The sequence below is a fragment of the Oxyura jamaicensis genome, chromosome 2 (assembly GCF_011077185.1).
Source record: "Oxyura jamaicensis isolate SHBP4307 breed ruddy duck chromosome 2, BPBGC_Ojam_1.0, whole genome shotgun sequence".
In the NCBI taxonomy this organism is placed as follows: Eukaryota; Metazoa; Chordata; class Aves; order Anseriformes; family Anatidae; genus Oxyura; species Oxyura jamaicensis.
The window spans coordinates 147037961-147053886 of record NC_048894.1 but is presented as its reverse complement, the minus strand read 5'-3'; the positions used below and the strand labels follow the sequence as shown (position 1 = coordinate 147053886).

Genomic DNA, 15926 nt, shown 5'->3' with positions numbered 1-15926 from the left:
TGATGCAGCCCAGGACGCAGTTGGCCTTCTGGGCTGCAATCACATGCTGCTGGCTCATGTCAAGCCTTTTGTCCACCAGAACCCCCAAAGCCTTCCCTGTAGGGCTGCTCTCAGTGAGTTCTCCCAGTCTGTGCTCATGTCTGGGATTGCCCCAGCCCAGGTGCAGCACCCTGCACTTGGACTTGTTGAACATCATTAGGTTCACGTGGGCCCAATTCTCAGTATTGGATGGTCTTTAAGGTCTCTTCCCACCCAGGCCATTCTGTGATGCTGTGTTTCCACAAAAACAGAATAAACTGGCTGTAGAATAGGGAACTGTGGAGCTCCTGACAGTCTTTCCTTCAGCTGGGCCGCTAATTTAGGATCTCTCCTTTACCCCATTCCTACAAAGCTTGTAGGCACCCAGTATCAAGTCCCATCCCCATTTCAAATGTGGTTAATAGTAGTTGGTAGGTTCAGAAGTCTCTGGGGAGGCTGATGAAAAGGGCGATCAGAGACAAAATCTTGTTTTTCGTCTCTTTTGGGCAATCAAGCTAACAGCCAACCCCGCGTTTGGAAAACTGTAATCAAATGGGTCGTGTGTGGGAGTCTTTAAACAACAGTGTGTGGGTTATGTCTAAATGGGAGCATACACAGAGCAATTTCCTACCCCCAAGCCCTTAGTCTGTGGGCATCACTGGTAGTGCTGTGTGTGGCAGGAAATTCACAATGATGCGATGTAAGTTTTTGCTGGCACGAGTTCAAGACTGAGCACATTATACACAGGAAGCAAAGATAATGCTGAATTATTCAGGGCTTGCTGAACAAGTGCTGAAAACCCAGTTCCACCAAGTCACCGCATGAACTTAAATTTTTATTTTTTTCCTAAACCACAGCCTCCTAAGCCAGGGCATGGTAGCTGTTGCAACTGTTTCTCTACAGGTTTGGTAGGGGAAAAGTATTTAATTCATAAATATATGTATATAAAGAGGCATCAGTGGCTTTTCTTGATAAATGATTGCATGAATGTGTATTGCAGCTGATTTCCCCGTTCCCAGCAGCTCAGGGGAGGGTGCCTGGCTGTCGTGGGGTAGGAGCTGGTAGCAGATTGCAGTAGGACCATCCAGCTCTGGCTGCACTCTGCATCTGTGGAGGGGAAAAAGTCTCTGTCCTCTCCTCCTGAGAAGGCTGAGACACCAAAGCCGTCTCAGAAACCCTGCTCCCTCCTTGTTCTTGGCATCCTGGGCAAAGAGCACATCTTGGCCTGGTGGGTGCTGCGAATGGAACTGATGTGGGTGAACTGCTGCAGAGCAGTGCTGGCAGCAGAGGACTTGCAGAGCAGCGGCTGCTGGCAGGGAAGACGTCCAGGTCTGTGTGTGCAGGCAGGCTGCGAGCAGGAGTCGGTGCCTGTGGTTTGCGCATTGCTCACTGCCCGTTGTCAGGAGACTGGGAATTGCTGCCAGTGGCGAGAGCTGGGCTGGAAGTTGAATTTCTCCAGCAGTAAGAAGCTCTTGTTTCTAGAGATTGTACGATAAATCTGGTGTTTGATAAAGACTGCAAATGACTTACCCTGCAATTGAGATTTGTGGAATTTTAAAGAGAAACTCAATGCCTTGAGGGAAAAGAGAGATTTTTTGTGTTATTTTTAGGGTTACTGAATTTTTGAAGCTTGCCTTAAGGAGTGATCTTCATTTGGCATAAATATTGAGCAATGAATGTAAAATATATAGTGGCTTTTGGCAGGAGAACATCCAACTTCATAGGTAATTTCCTAAAATGTATTTCAAAAGGGTTTTTGTGTTTCTCCCTATGTAGTTGTAAGGATTTTCTTATAAAGGGGGAAGGTAATTGGCTTGTTATGCACACGGCATTTAGTAAAAGACAAATTATGAAAGCAGGTTAAAATGTCTGTCTGCTTTCTCAGACGTCTTGGCATGCTTTCCAACTGCATAAATACACAACTTCAGGCCTGGCTTGTTGATATTTGAGCTGGTGGATGATTTTAAAAATGCCCCAATCTTCAGTGGCGTTAGTGTGCAAGCTGTTGGTTGATCTTAGAAGTGGAGCTAGTGGGAAGGGTACAGGTGAGGTGGTCAGAGATAACTGCTATCGTCAAGGCAAACCACTGCTGGCTGAGAAAATGTAATTTGCAGAACAAGATAAAACACTGCACATTAATAATTTATTTGAAGAGGGGAAAAAAGACCCTATAGTTGCTTATTCTTTTTCTCCTTGTGACACAGCGATACCCACTGCAGCCTTCTTGATGTACAGATTGCCTGTTCCAGGGTGAAGCCTGCTCTGAAGTTAATGGTTGCCATCCCGGGCTTACTGCAGCAAAACTCCGATTATCTTTGGTTGATTTGGGATTTCATTTGAGACCTTTCCGGACTTGCACTGTCAGGTTCCTGATCGGTAAGAAGCATTGCACAGGAAAAGTCCTGTGCTTGCAGAAGCCCTGAGATTTCTGTGGCTCACACAGTATAGCTGAGACCAGCACTGGTAATTGGCCTTTCTCACTCTGAGGAGGTGCTGTGGTTACATAGCATATATTATATACTGTACTTTACTTTTTTAAACAGACTTTGAATGTCTCTGCCAACATCCATCATTCCAGGCCTGTTGGCATGTTGCTCAGCTCTTAGACATCCACTTGAAGTGGAAACCTCACCACTCAGCTTTTAAATAGCTTCTTGCCCCACAGGACCTTGTCCATTTTGGGAAGACCTTTTCAAAAAAACATATATATATTTTTTTTATTTCTAATGCAGGTGAGCCTTAAATGCCCTTTAATGCATTGATTCAAAACCTCAGTTGTGAATTTAAGTAAATGCGTTGCACCTGAAAGCTATTCCAAATAGCCAAAATCCATTTCTGTGTTTAATTTTGAGTTTGACTGGTTAGCTTTGTCATGTGGGCCTAAACTGGCTGGTAAATAGCAGAGCACAGAGATGTTTTTAGGCCCTTAGGTTAAACTCAAAAGCTCTCTCACAAATTACATTTTCAAGTTAAACATGGATATAGCTAATCCCGTCTGATCTGGCTTTCCTATGGTTACCCATACAGATAAGACTTATTAAATACTCTGACTTATCTCTCTTTCCAACCTATTTCAGATTAAATATCAATTATTTTTGCCTATTACAGCCTACTACTATCATGCCATTAAAAATAATGAGCAAACATTAGATTTGATTGTTTCAGTGCTGCAAAGGAAAGTTTAATTGATAGGTTCACTGGACAGCTTCTCAAAATACTGAGTTATTAATCTATCTTAACATATTGTCATGACACATTTTTATTAAGCAGCAAGCAGTGATTTGGGGGGAGGGGGGGGGGGGAGAAAAAAAAAAACACCCACAAACCTCCTAAAGTTCTCAGCTTCAGCTTGAATATGTGTATGTTGGAGTCTGGATCTCCAGCATTTCACTTGTCAGGGTTAAGTCTATCTTCTTCTGTGTGTGGACAAATGGTTTAAACACAACACGCTTGTTTAAGCGGTTCGTTTTCATGTTCTGAATCCTCCTGAATGCCCATGCTTTTCTATATTTCTTCCTTTTACAGGACAATGCTAATACTAAAGGGCTAATCCTAACCCAGCTCCCAGTGCTGTCTCCACAAACTTTACCATGTCTACAGAAGCTTCTTTGTGCTCTCATCAACGGCATGGGCTGAGGGGAGAGATACTGTGATAGTGAGAGTGTTTCTTGTCATATAAAGGCAGTTATGGGGTTAGCATCCTTTGAGGACTTTGTTATTTTCTTCTACTGTCTTGGAGCTTGGTTCTCTTGGCCTTTTGCACCTGGGTTTTCAAGTAGGAAATCCTATGAGGAAGCTCAGTAAATTCTGATGTCATCTTATGGGAATTAAACTCTTGACATAGTGTTCATGAAAAACTGCAGCATTGACTTTTACTGTCTGAAACGGTTTCTTTTGCCACTAACAGCTTCTCAACAGACCCTGTGACAGTGTCACAATAGCCTTTGCTATTGTCTCCACTAGAGTGGTAGAAGTTCTTACAGAAAGAGTCATCCTGGACCATCGAATTTGGGTTGTTTTAGCCTTTGGTAGTTCAGTCTGCATACATTTTATTTGTAGAAATCATCCTTCTAATAGATAATCTAATTTTTTAAAAGTAATTATTATTATTTTTTGCTCCTTGTTTTACATCTGTTATAAACAATTTCCTTAAAACTTTTTTTTTTTTTTTTTTTTATGCTGTAGGCTGTTAAGTAAAACTCATCTGGTTGGTTGAGGCTAACCAAAATAGTCAGAATCTCTTTGGGGCATGAATCATCAATAAATCAGAAGTAATGACAGCAAAGTAATACTCCCTGTAACTTAAAAACCATTCTAATGAGCTGTGGACACCTTTCAATTACAGCTTCCATTATGTTACACGGGAAACCACACTGACCTGCTACATTTGTCAAACAGAAAGCTACAGGACAGAGAGAGGCAGACAAAGCAATAAATGCCTGAGCCAATGCACCTTTTATCAGAGCTTTGTACTTTTTCAGGGAAAATGCTCTGTTAAGGTTTACCAGGCTCATTTTGTTGTTAGTAAAAACGTGTTGTTTTTTTCCTCTGTATTCAGTGGAGGGAGGTTGATCTCGCAGGGGTGAGCTATTGCACCCAGTTGAGCCCCTGCTACAGCAAGGGCAGCATCTGCTTTCAGGAGCCTGTCTTCCTCTTCTGATGATGGAGCCCAGGCTATGCTGGGTTTTTGCTCAGCTTTTGGAACAGCCGGAGTTCAACCTGTAGACAAATCTGGCTACTATGAAAGTGAAACGAAATTTCATTTAGAAACACCAAATAAAAACATTTTACTGATACCCACTTCAGCTGAATTCAGTCATTATTTAAATTCTATTAAATTTTAGAAAACTGCAGAAGTTTGAGTTCTCTTTCAGCTATGTAGCTGGCATAAATATTTTATTGGCTTGAATTACATGGGTAACAACTCAACCTCCTCATCCTCATTTTTCACAGCAGGTCCTTGAGGAGACTACTGCAGGAGCAGTAGGAGACAGAAGCCAGTTGTTTGTGTCAGGAGTAGCAGGCATCAGCCTCTTGGAACAACCCCAAATGCCTGTAGAGTATGCTGACAGATCGGGGTGGAAGTCAGTAGGAAGGAACAGCACCCTGGAAAAAATGAATACAGTGATCAGTTTGTGATGGGGTAAAGAACAAGAGTCATGGAGCAACTCAGAGCCTTAGGTGATATGGGCCTGGGTGTGAGGGTGTGAGAGCTCTGAATTTGGTCTTGAGATCCACCTGCATTTTGTGCTGAAAACGCTTTTCTGCAGAGTGGGCACAGAGCTTTCTTAGGGCACCCTTGCTCCTGAACTACTCTGGCAAGAGAGTCTTCAGCTGCCTTTGGCAGGATGTGCCAGAGCAACTTCACTTGAGCAGTATGAGCAAATCAAGGACTAAATGCAGTGCTATTGCTTCTGTGAAGGAGCAATTTCAGTTTTATTTGAAAGAAGGTCAAGCAGCACAAATCTTATCTGCTTCCTTCATTTTGCATAGCAAGGGCCAGACAATTCAATTTTCCTTCAGTTGCTTCACAATGCCAGTTTAACACATAATTAATGAAATCAGAAACTTTTTTTTTTTTTTTTTTCTGCAGACTTGTACATTTGTTAACTGGGAGGAGGCAGAAGGAGGTGGAAGAGTGAGCAACCTTGGCCATTCTGGGTATACAGACTACTAAAGGACCATGCAGGTTGTTGATCCTGGTTCCAAACTTGTCCCAGTAATTCATCATGCAAAGGGAATAATAGCACAGCGTGAAGGAGAGGTGTTCAGGGTAAAGATCATCTCAGTGCTATTCATCGGTCTTTTGTGAGCCAGTGGGATCAGAATCATCGCTACCCCACTCCAGTTCAACTTAAGGCACCTGCGTCCTTGAACATGTCACTTCAATCCGGATAGGAAACTGGAAAGCAACAAGAAAGGCTCCCTCCCATCAGCAGAGGCTGCTTCTCATTGCTCAGCCCTGCCATGCCAGGGCTCACAGCAGCCACTGTAAACGCGGGTTGCCTGCAGCACCGAGGTTCTGCAAGGAAATGGCCAGGAGAAGTCCTGGAGCTCACTCTGGAGACCTAAAGAATAGAGTGGCTTCCTCAGGTCATCCAGACTGAGGGAAGTTTCTGAGCACAGCCAGGCCCAGCATTATCTTCCTTCCAAAAAAAAACACTAATATAGGATTTAAACAAAATCACCTGCTGTTGGAGTGGCACCCTACAAGTGCCTCATGCTTTCCCACCGTTATGGCTTCTTTATACACTTGCTCTATATTTTCCAGTCCTTGTAATGCTTGTAATGCATTCAGCTCCTCTTGGTAGCCCAATATCTCTCTTGTACTTTGTTAATATTCCAGATAATATTGCCATATTGACCTGGAGCACAAGCTAGGATGTGCAAGACGCACGCTCCGTTTCTTGATCTGCTCCAGGCTTCGTGTGTGACTTTGACCAGGTTGTTTCAGCTCAATACCTCAAGTGCCCCCACATAAAATGAGATCAGAGCACCGACTCGCTTGTCTGAAATGTTCAGAGAGGCTGGGTGAGTACTGACAGCATTTGGGGATGAGAAGGCTGCCAGTCACTGGTTGCTGGTGGCCTTCCTGCCAAATTCAGGAGCCAAGGGGCAGCTCTTCTATATGCCTTGTGTGTAATGGAGAGTAAAGACAGCTTTTAATGACCAGCTTGTTCAAAATCGCACTGAGAGCAGAAGCAAATCGGCTGGTTTGTGACTAATATTTGCTGGTTGGCAAAGAGGAGAGCTAGGGATTCCTCTCCTCCTCCATAAAGCAATGGCAAAGCACCAAACCGATGAGAAATGTTCATGCAGGCTGGAAGCAACGAGCTGCATCAGCAGGGTGCAATGGGCATTGGGAGGGGCAGGGGCCGAGGAACCTTTGCAAGGTGAGCAGGTGATCAGCGGTGGTTTGCAAACAGATGCTGCTGAGTTCCTCACAAAATGCTAGAGAGGTTAATCAGAGATTTATGAAGTCGAGAGGGAAAGGTGAAGGGATGCACGGCAGCTGGCCAATGCTTTATGAATGACAGCAGCTTCCTTAAAATAAATGAGGCTGTTAACAAATCATTGGGTTCTTGGCATATACTTATCAACATGCATAGGCAAATGAACAAATGAATCATTTCATTAGCTTATTCACAGCGTTTCACACCCAATGAATACTAATGTAAGCAGTGTCAGGAAAATGGTGAGGTTATTTCTGGCATATCTAATTATAACATAAGTGTTGTTTTTTTTCCTTCTCGCTATTATTTTGAGATGCTTAGTTAAAATCTGCAGTGAATTAAATGCCTGGGAAAACCGCCAGTATCTGTCGAGCCTTTGCAGGAGGTCAGTGGAGATTCAGAAGAGAAGCCTCACATGTGCCAAGGGAAGCATACCTGAGGCTGAGAGCATTTTATCACCTACTGCCTGAATTGCACAGGGAGGGAGATGATGCAGTCACGGGGCAGGAAGGTGAGTTGGCATCTCTGATGGATGACATCTCCTCCTGTGTTGGCATCAGGGATTTTGTCCTAATGCAGCTGTGTGCATGCGGCAAAGCTCCTGCAGCTGTGACTAATTTTTTTTTTTTTGCCTCCCATGATGGGAGGAACCCACTGATGAATTTTGGCAGGCTGACTTCAGGCAGAAGCAGTGCTTGCTGACTTGGCCTGCACTGGGTGAGTGCCTCTCCAAGGAGGTGAGCTTCTGTCACCTTCACTGGTGCCTTTGCCAGTTTGTAACGTCATGCAAGGAGGCCATGCTGCTAAAGCTCTCTGCTCCCAACTCTCTGCACCCCAGGCCAGCCTCTCGCTTGGGTCCTTCCTTGGCTTGCTTTATGCCTCACTCCAACAGCAGAAAAAATCCTTTTTTATTCTTTTCTAAAGACACATTTCCTTGTATCCACATGTATCACATCCAAATGTGTTTTGTTTTCTTTTTTTTTGCTTGTGGTTCCTCATGATTAAGGAGCTGCAGAAAGTGAATTACAGTTTACAAATTTTGATTAGAGTAGCAGGCTGAAAGCAGTGAGTTATGAGTGCTGCACCTGACACCCATGATTTTTTAAACAAATCGGTATATTTTTGCTTTGTCAACTTTTTATTTAAAAAGGTGCTCCTTAGCTTTTATTAGGCTGCTGTGGTCAGGTTATCAAGGCCCCCTTGCCTGCAAGGTGTGGGTGGGTGACTGGGGGTCCTGTCCTGATCCTGTGGGGCCCTGGGGGTTGGAGAGGTCAGTGCAACGCACAGGCAGTGCTAGGAAACCTAAACCCCGTCATTAGGAGTAAAACATGCAGTTTTGAAACATTTTAACAATATGCAACTTCTTTGGTTTCACGTGAGATGATGCAAGCTCAGGCATATGGGTGCTACCATCAAGGAACAGCCCAAAAGGCTTAAACTAAAAGAGGGGAGATTTAGACTGGAGATTAGAAGGAAATTCTTCACTCAGAGGGTGGTGAGGCACTGGCACAGGTTGCCCAGAGAAGCTGTGGATGCCCCATCCCTGGAGGTGTTCAAGGCCAGGCTGGATGGGGCTTTGGACAACCTGGTCTGGTGGGAGGTGTCCCTGCCCATGGCAGGGGGTTGGAACCAGGTGATCTTTGAGATCCCTTCCAACCCAAGCTATTTTATGACTCTATGAAACCCCCCTCTGCCTTCCCCATAGAAAGGATTTCAGCCTTCCTATATTGACTCCAATTTCTAAACGTGCATTTGTATTGCAAGAGCTCCATGAAGAGTTTAGACCTTAACACCGAATTCCACAAATTAAATACTCGGTTTTCCAAAAGTCCTCACCTTGTTTGCTGTTACAGCGTTCCAAGATCGACTGGAAACACCAGTAAAAGTGAAGCCTTTGCAGCACACAGGGGGACAGGAAAATTCTCTCATCAGCCTACCTAGAAGTAATAAAAGTGGTTCTTGTTTGTGCAGCAGCCAAGTTATCAATGAAAAAACCTGAGCAGAAAATAACAGATGATTGTACTGTGTTACCTTCTGCCGTAACGGACTGGTACATGTGAGGAAAGGGAAAAAAAAAAAAAAAAAAAAAGGAAAACTAATGCTCTTTATAAAATCACTATGTCCAGTAGTGAATCAAATGCACTATTTAGAGAACAAATGAACTTAAATGCTTGAAAAGTAGCAAATGTCTGAGTGTGAGAAAGATAGACACAGTTCTGCTTTGAAAGGCCTGCTGTTTATCATGATCTCAGAGGTGACAGTGATTTTACGACTGGGTATTTCTATTGATTTGCACTGATTATATCTCAAGTCCTACAGTGGTTACCCATCCTCTTTGCTGTATTTTATGGTGGTGGCATGTTTCCTGCCCTACTCTGGGGCTCTGATTTACAGAATGCTGCACAAATAACAGTTTCTTAATCTGTAAAATGATGAACAAAATTTGGCAGAGATTAGAAAAGTAATTCAATTTTATCGAGTTGAAATGAACCTCTCTGAAGCAGAACTTCAGGCTATGTTTAGGATTGAGCCAGCTCTGATTTGTTTAAATCAGCAGGAAAACTGGGCAGGATTACACAAACCAGGTCTGGGTGCTTTTGAAAGTCTCAGCGACTTTATTTTTGTAAGTATCCAAAGAATGTTGCTGTAGTCAGGCACCTCTGGCCTGAAGTCATGTTTCTCAATGTGCTCACATGGATCAGGAGCAGGGTGTCTCACCTTGCCTCTGGGAGGTGAGGAGTACCTGGTGCCCTTTATTTGCAAGCTGCTGTGCCAGAGTCACCAGGGTGGGGAATGGCTGGCCCATAACCTGCCAGATTGCTAACAGAAGAGTTGCCCTCAGCAGAAAGCATTAAGCAAACAATAGCATCTGAGAGCTCTTGGAGCTCCTACGTGTGTTCACCCAACCATTAAACACCACTGCAGAAATGCACACATTGCTCACATGCTTGCTGGCAAAGCTGATTTGGCTTTGTAAGGCTCAGTCTCTCTGTATGGCATAGAAAGCACTTGCAAGTTAAATGAAAAGATCTTCTTTGCACCACGGTCCTATAAAAAAATCGATAAAAAAACTTCCTCCATGTTTTGCTGCCTACACTTCACTCACATGTATAGCTCCATCCTCTATTTTCTCCTGCTTAAAACAGCTCCATAAGATCCCAAAAGGTGTAATTTTTCTAGTATATTTTCTTCAAAGCTCAACACATCACTAGAAACACTTTCACTGAGAGCAGTGTGTTTCTATTTGGGCTTTAAGTGAGCAATAGGGAAGATACAAAGCCAGCTTGTTAGATAAAACAAGATTTCTGGTCTTTGCTACCATGCAGTTGGATGTAACTCGCTTTGAGTCAGCAGTGAAGCTGCCTGTTTTCAAAACAGCTTCAGGAAAGAGTGATCTTTCAAATCTGACATATTACTTCTTGCCTTTGAACAGTGAAGTAGTCAAATTCCTTAAAGCAAGGTGACAGCTGCTCACTTGCATACAAATACTAATTTGCAACAGGTCTGCCATGGGTCTTTTGAATATGAAAACCACACATTGACTGCTTCTCCTGAGAGGGGAAAAATGTGCCCAGTATTTATAGCAAATCAGCAGTCCTCTTTCTGTCTCTCTATACTTTTTATTCAATTGTAAAACCAGATTTAAAAATTATTTCCTCGAGGGATTGTGTTAAGCATTAATATCTGTAGAAATGTATTCTAAACCCTGAGCAGAAAGTATTTCTTGTGCTAAATGAGGACAAACCCTAAATTTCAACTTCAAGTTCCAGTTTTTCAGTAATTCATTATAATAGCTGAATTTGTGTTCATTTGCACTTGATTCATTTTCTTGAGCTAAGACATAAAGTTGAGCTTTTTTTTTTTTTTTTTTTAATCCTCCAGGGCAGAAGGAGGGGCTGGAAGCACAAGCTTTCTCTGAGTTGGTAACCACGATGGGATGGGCGTGCAGGCAAAAGGGTTTGGCTTGAAAAATAAGGAAGATATTTGTAGAACAGGAGAGATTTCAGCAAACTGATTGTTACATAAACAAGCTTTCTGCTTGAATATAGATAATTCTGATTGTTCCATGAAATTAAATGCTAAAGGAAACAATAAGCAATTAGTACACTGTTTATTTGCACTATATAAAAAATGAGTAAATGAGTAAAAAAATGAATAAAACCAATTATGTTGACAGAAATTATTTTGCTAATGGAAAAGTATTAATAAAGCATAATCATTCTTATGGAGAGAGTGGGAAGATGAGGACGGCCACAAAATCCCCCCAAAGGACAGGCTCAGCTCAGCCTGCACTATTCCCATGTACCTCACCTCACCCATGGTGGGCAACATGGCCCTGCGGAGCCCTGGTGTCCCAGCCAGGTCAGGGCTGCAGGCTCACAGTAGATGCAGCCAGGAGGCTGGCACGCAAAAAGAAATGCCTCTCTGCAGAATGACAGAAAAACCTGTCAAAATAAATGGTTTCTGCCTCCTAAACTGACATGCTTAGGCATCGGACTGCCGTTCTTCTCAGTAACATAGGGGGAAATGAGGTTTGGGACCACTAGGGCGTGTGAGTGAAAGCCCAAACTGCCAAGTGCTCTGTGTTGCCTTATGGGTGTGCGATGTACTGTGGTGTTTGCAGGACAGTGGTGTGTTACTATGCAACAGCAGGTACATCAGAGTTTGCAAGACCAAGGTGTTTAAGACGATGGCTTCTTGCTGCTCAAGGAGTTGGAATCAAGCTTGAATCTCACTCTGGCTTGCACATGGGGAGAAGGTGCAGCAGATAATGAGCTAGGCAGAGTGGCATAGCACAAGTGTTGTCCAAAATCCCAAAGTGCATCTGTCTTCTGATGGCTGCATATGAGACAGGGGCTCTGGCTCTCTTCATAGGCTGTAGAGAGGCTTGGGCAGTTGTTACACCGTGATCCATCTGCCCTACTCTACTAAAATTTCCTGTATTCAAACATGTCCTTTTGGATTGTGGCCATTTTACCAAGTAATCCAGATGACTTTGCAAAGGTAACCTGCTCTCCTGCTAATTTTCTACTTTGTTGTACTCATTTTCTGCATATTTTACCACCAAAACCCGTGTCATCCTGCACCCAGTAGGTCTCCTCTGGCTGTCTGCACCTGGACACACTTGGAGACCCATCAGTGAGCCAGCCTCTACTCCATCCAATGCTTATTCTCGTGCCTACATCTCTCATTCATACTGATTAATTAACATACCATGTAACAGTCACGTGCCTCAGCAAAGCCCAGAATATATTATTTCACCTTACCAGAATCTGTAATCATGCAGGGAAAACATCAAAACTTTCCTTTTGCAAACCTGTGTGGCATTACAAAGTGCCCCCTTGGGATATCCTGACATACTCTAAATTAAATGGTTATTTTAGTGATCCAGGGTAGCCACCTTCTTCTTGTGGGAGCTTTGGCAATCTCTGCAGCCTGTGGTGACTTCCCTAGTTCCCCCAGAGCTGTTTAAACATCTCTGCTTATTCCCCCCAAGGCTCTTGGCTGCCGATTTCAGCAGATGGTGCTCACCTCCTCCTCTGTTCCTCCTGTGGGTTGATCACCACGTTCTCCAACATTGCACAGGTTAAATATATCCCCTCGTTTCAGTCCCCATTCAGCACAGGCCAGTTGAAGCCCAGAGTGTGCTCTGCTCTTCTCTGGGCACACAAGGACTTTCTCAGGCCCCAACACTGCCAGGAGTACAGCTTCCAACAGGACAACCTGCAGTCCCTACCTCCACAGGGTTACTTTGGATGAACACAGGCTATATATTTCACAGTGATCCAGGAACTGAGAAAACTAAAGTTATACAACAACCCTGGCAACCGTCAGCCTAAACCTACACAGCTAAACCCGATGAGAGCTGATCTGAAGATTTTCATGTCAGAATGTCATCAAAACCAACATGTTAACGTGTGAAATGTTGCAGTTGTACCTAGGATTTTTGGTCTGTCTGCAGACCTCCAGAGGAGTGTTGGACTCTGCTGGTGGGCACAGTCCGGAGCAGTTTGCAATGAGATGAAGGAGCCATAAAATTACTGTTTTTTCCAGACAGTCACCATGAGCTGCAAGGGTGTGCTCCATAAAGACCTGTAATTGAAACAGCTCAGCGTTTCTCCAATAAAAGCAGTGATCTATTCAAGCCACAGTTGCGCCATGTTAAAATACCATTGGAATAATGCTCCAGGCAGGCAGCAGAATTCATATGCAGCCCTTGGTGCTTTATTCATGGCTCCTAAACTGCTCTTGTAGGGGGAGTTTCTATAACCAGGGAACATTAAACAAATAAAGGTATTAAATAGTCCTTGTGTCTTATTACCATTGAGCAGCCCTTCAAAAATAAATGCACATATTGTGGGCTTGCTTGCAGAACTGATTTTGCTAAGTATGGCTAAGTCTCTGCTTATGGCACCACTGAAACCACGAGCAAATTAGAGGAAAGATTGTTTCATCTTGGCTTAATTAACAATCTTTGCCTCTAAGTTCTTATGCCTTTCTTGTTGTATTCCTCCCGCAGGTCTCTTCATCTGTAGTGATTATCATCCATTTGCCTCTCTCCATGGCGAGGAAAACATCAGCCTTCTAGGTCAGGCTGGCAAAAGATGTTGGTTTCCTGTCATCCAACTCTGCAACAGTATAACTTCAGGCTTTTGAGATGAGTCAGTCTCACTATTATATTAGGTCCTTGCTGCCTGCTAGGTGCTCATGGGCAAATGAAATAACCTGGGTTATGAGGGCCTGTCTCATGGGTGGATCACAGCAGGTGGTGGTGATTGGACGTGGTCCTGGGCACCCTGGTCTGGGTGTCCCTGCTTGAGCAGGGTGGGACCAGGTGGGCCCCACAGGGCCCTGCTAGCCTCAGCCGTTCTGGGTAGCAGAAGATGGAAGATTTGGGGTCTGTTGGGCATATAAGTGGTCAGTCAGCTGGACTGCTATGCACTGCGCTTCTGTTATGCTCAGAAAACAAAGGCAACAAGATGACAGAGGATGGCTTTCGAGATTTTCCTTTAATGATTCTGTCTCTTGCCTTTAAGACATGGGAAAAGGCAGTAAAAAAGCAGGGGTTTTGCAAAATGCCTCCTTAGAAATCTTTTGTCAAGATTTTTATGCACTTCCAAAAAATATATTGCAGTAAGGTTCTGTTTCGATCCTCTTATAGTAGGAAGATATCTCAGAAAACTAAGGAATCAAGGGACGCAGTGAAGATGGTGGATCAGATTTGGGTCTGCTTAGCGTTACAGCAAGCTCTTCAGTGCAGACCTCCTTCTTGGCTTTATATACAGGAGAGGAGCTTCAGGCACAAAGTCACAGCTTCAGAGAAACTAAGTCAAATATGTCAGAGGAGGTTTCAAGTCTCTGCTTTCTTGATACTATACCCAGAAAACTTTTGAGCAAGAGATTCATCCAAAAAAACCCCCTCTCTGTGTGGTCTGAGCTGCACCAAGAACTGCTGCCTACCCAAGCACAGAGCCTCACTCGCCTCCCTGCTGTGCTTTGGCTACCTTATTGGAAAAGGTCCCATTTTTGCTGCCAGCAAAGTGGAGCTGATGGGTGGCCTGTGCTGCCACAGTGTCCCTATATTGAATGAGTTTTCTTTAATGAACTGATTTATTTCACTTGTGAAGGGCACCGATAACTCTCACTAATTTGATGGGAGCTGTAAGTGCTCAGCCCATAAAATGTGGAAAGTGGTGTGGAAAGGTGGGTAAACATCCATCATCTTAGACAAATGATAGAAACGTGCAGTGCACTTTTCCCTGAATCTGACACACACTTCCAATCATATGCACATATTTCTCAGCACCATTTTACTTTTTAGAAGACAGCCACATTCTTGAGGAATTAGAGTTAGTCATAGAAAGAGAGATCCTGCAAGTTCTTTGCAGTGGAGGGAAAGAAAATGGGCAGAGCTTTATCAATAAATGAAAATCAGGCTGGTTCATTGCTGCACCAGGTGTTGTTATTGCAAAGGAGTTATTTTATTCCAGTGTTCAGCTAAAGAAAAGCCCTAGACCATACATCTGCCCCCTATGAATAAATTTTCTCTCCAATTTAAAGCCATACACAGAGCTCTGCAGCAAAGCTTGCTCTGCAGCCTTTTGTTGGTTGTGCTGTGCTGTGGAATTTATGGGAAGATTTTGCAAAGCACCTTCCAAGTCTTCTACATTTATTACAAGCAGAGGTATTGATGTAAGAGCAGCTGCATCCATAAATTTCCATCATTTGTCCTTCTTTCCTGAGGTGCCAGTGAAGACAGTGCCCCAGGATCTTGCTCTCTCTGGGTACTTACAACATGACCAAGACTGCAGCAGCTTGTGCCTCTCTACTTGCCCTTGTTGGCCTCGTTTCTTCTCAATTGACCACTGAGCCTTGCTGGTTTTCTCTGCTTTCCCTTTGGTAAAATATTTGGATTCCCTTGAGGGCAAAACCTGAACAGATTTTTAATCAGTCTTCAAAGCTAGTCCATCTTCAAAATGCTTTCTTTTGTAGTCAGCTTTGCTATTAGTTATCCACTAATCTGAAAATATCATTATATAAACAAAGAACTCTCCCCAAAAGCCTTGAAAATATTTTTGAAACATATTTTTGCATTCTGTTAAGATGTTGCTGTTGACTGATTTTCACTCTGCCTCCTCTAGGCTTCACAGATAACGGTAGAATTATATATAGTGACAGTCTGTCGCCAGGGAGGAAGACGTATTTCCCAAGGAAGCTCTTGCTGGTACGTGTTAGGTAACAGCTATAGACACAATCCCATCCCACCACTGTAGGTGGGACATTCAGTGGCCTGAGGACACAGGAAAGTCAAGAGACCCAAACTGTTGCTAATTCTGCCATTTTCTACAGGATCATGGATGTACAAATACTGAGCAGCCAGTTAATTCCTATGAGCTTCTGGGAGCAGGGGAGCTCTTCAGTGGATTTGCAAAATACCTGGCTTAGTGGGAATGT

General features: G+C 43.6%; 1 long non-coding RNA gene across 1 annotated transcript; it reads left to right on the top strand.

Annotated features, from left to right (window-relative positions):
- Nucleotides 1-15620: 15620 nt before the first annotated feature.
- On the top strand, nt 15621-15926 carry LOC118162763. The gene is made up of 2 exons (XR_004748614.1): nt 15621-15707; nt 15822-15926. It is a non-coding gene; the product is annotated as an uncharacterized LOC118162763 (long non-coding RNA).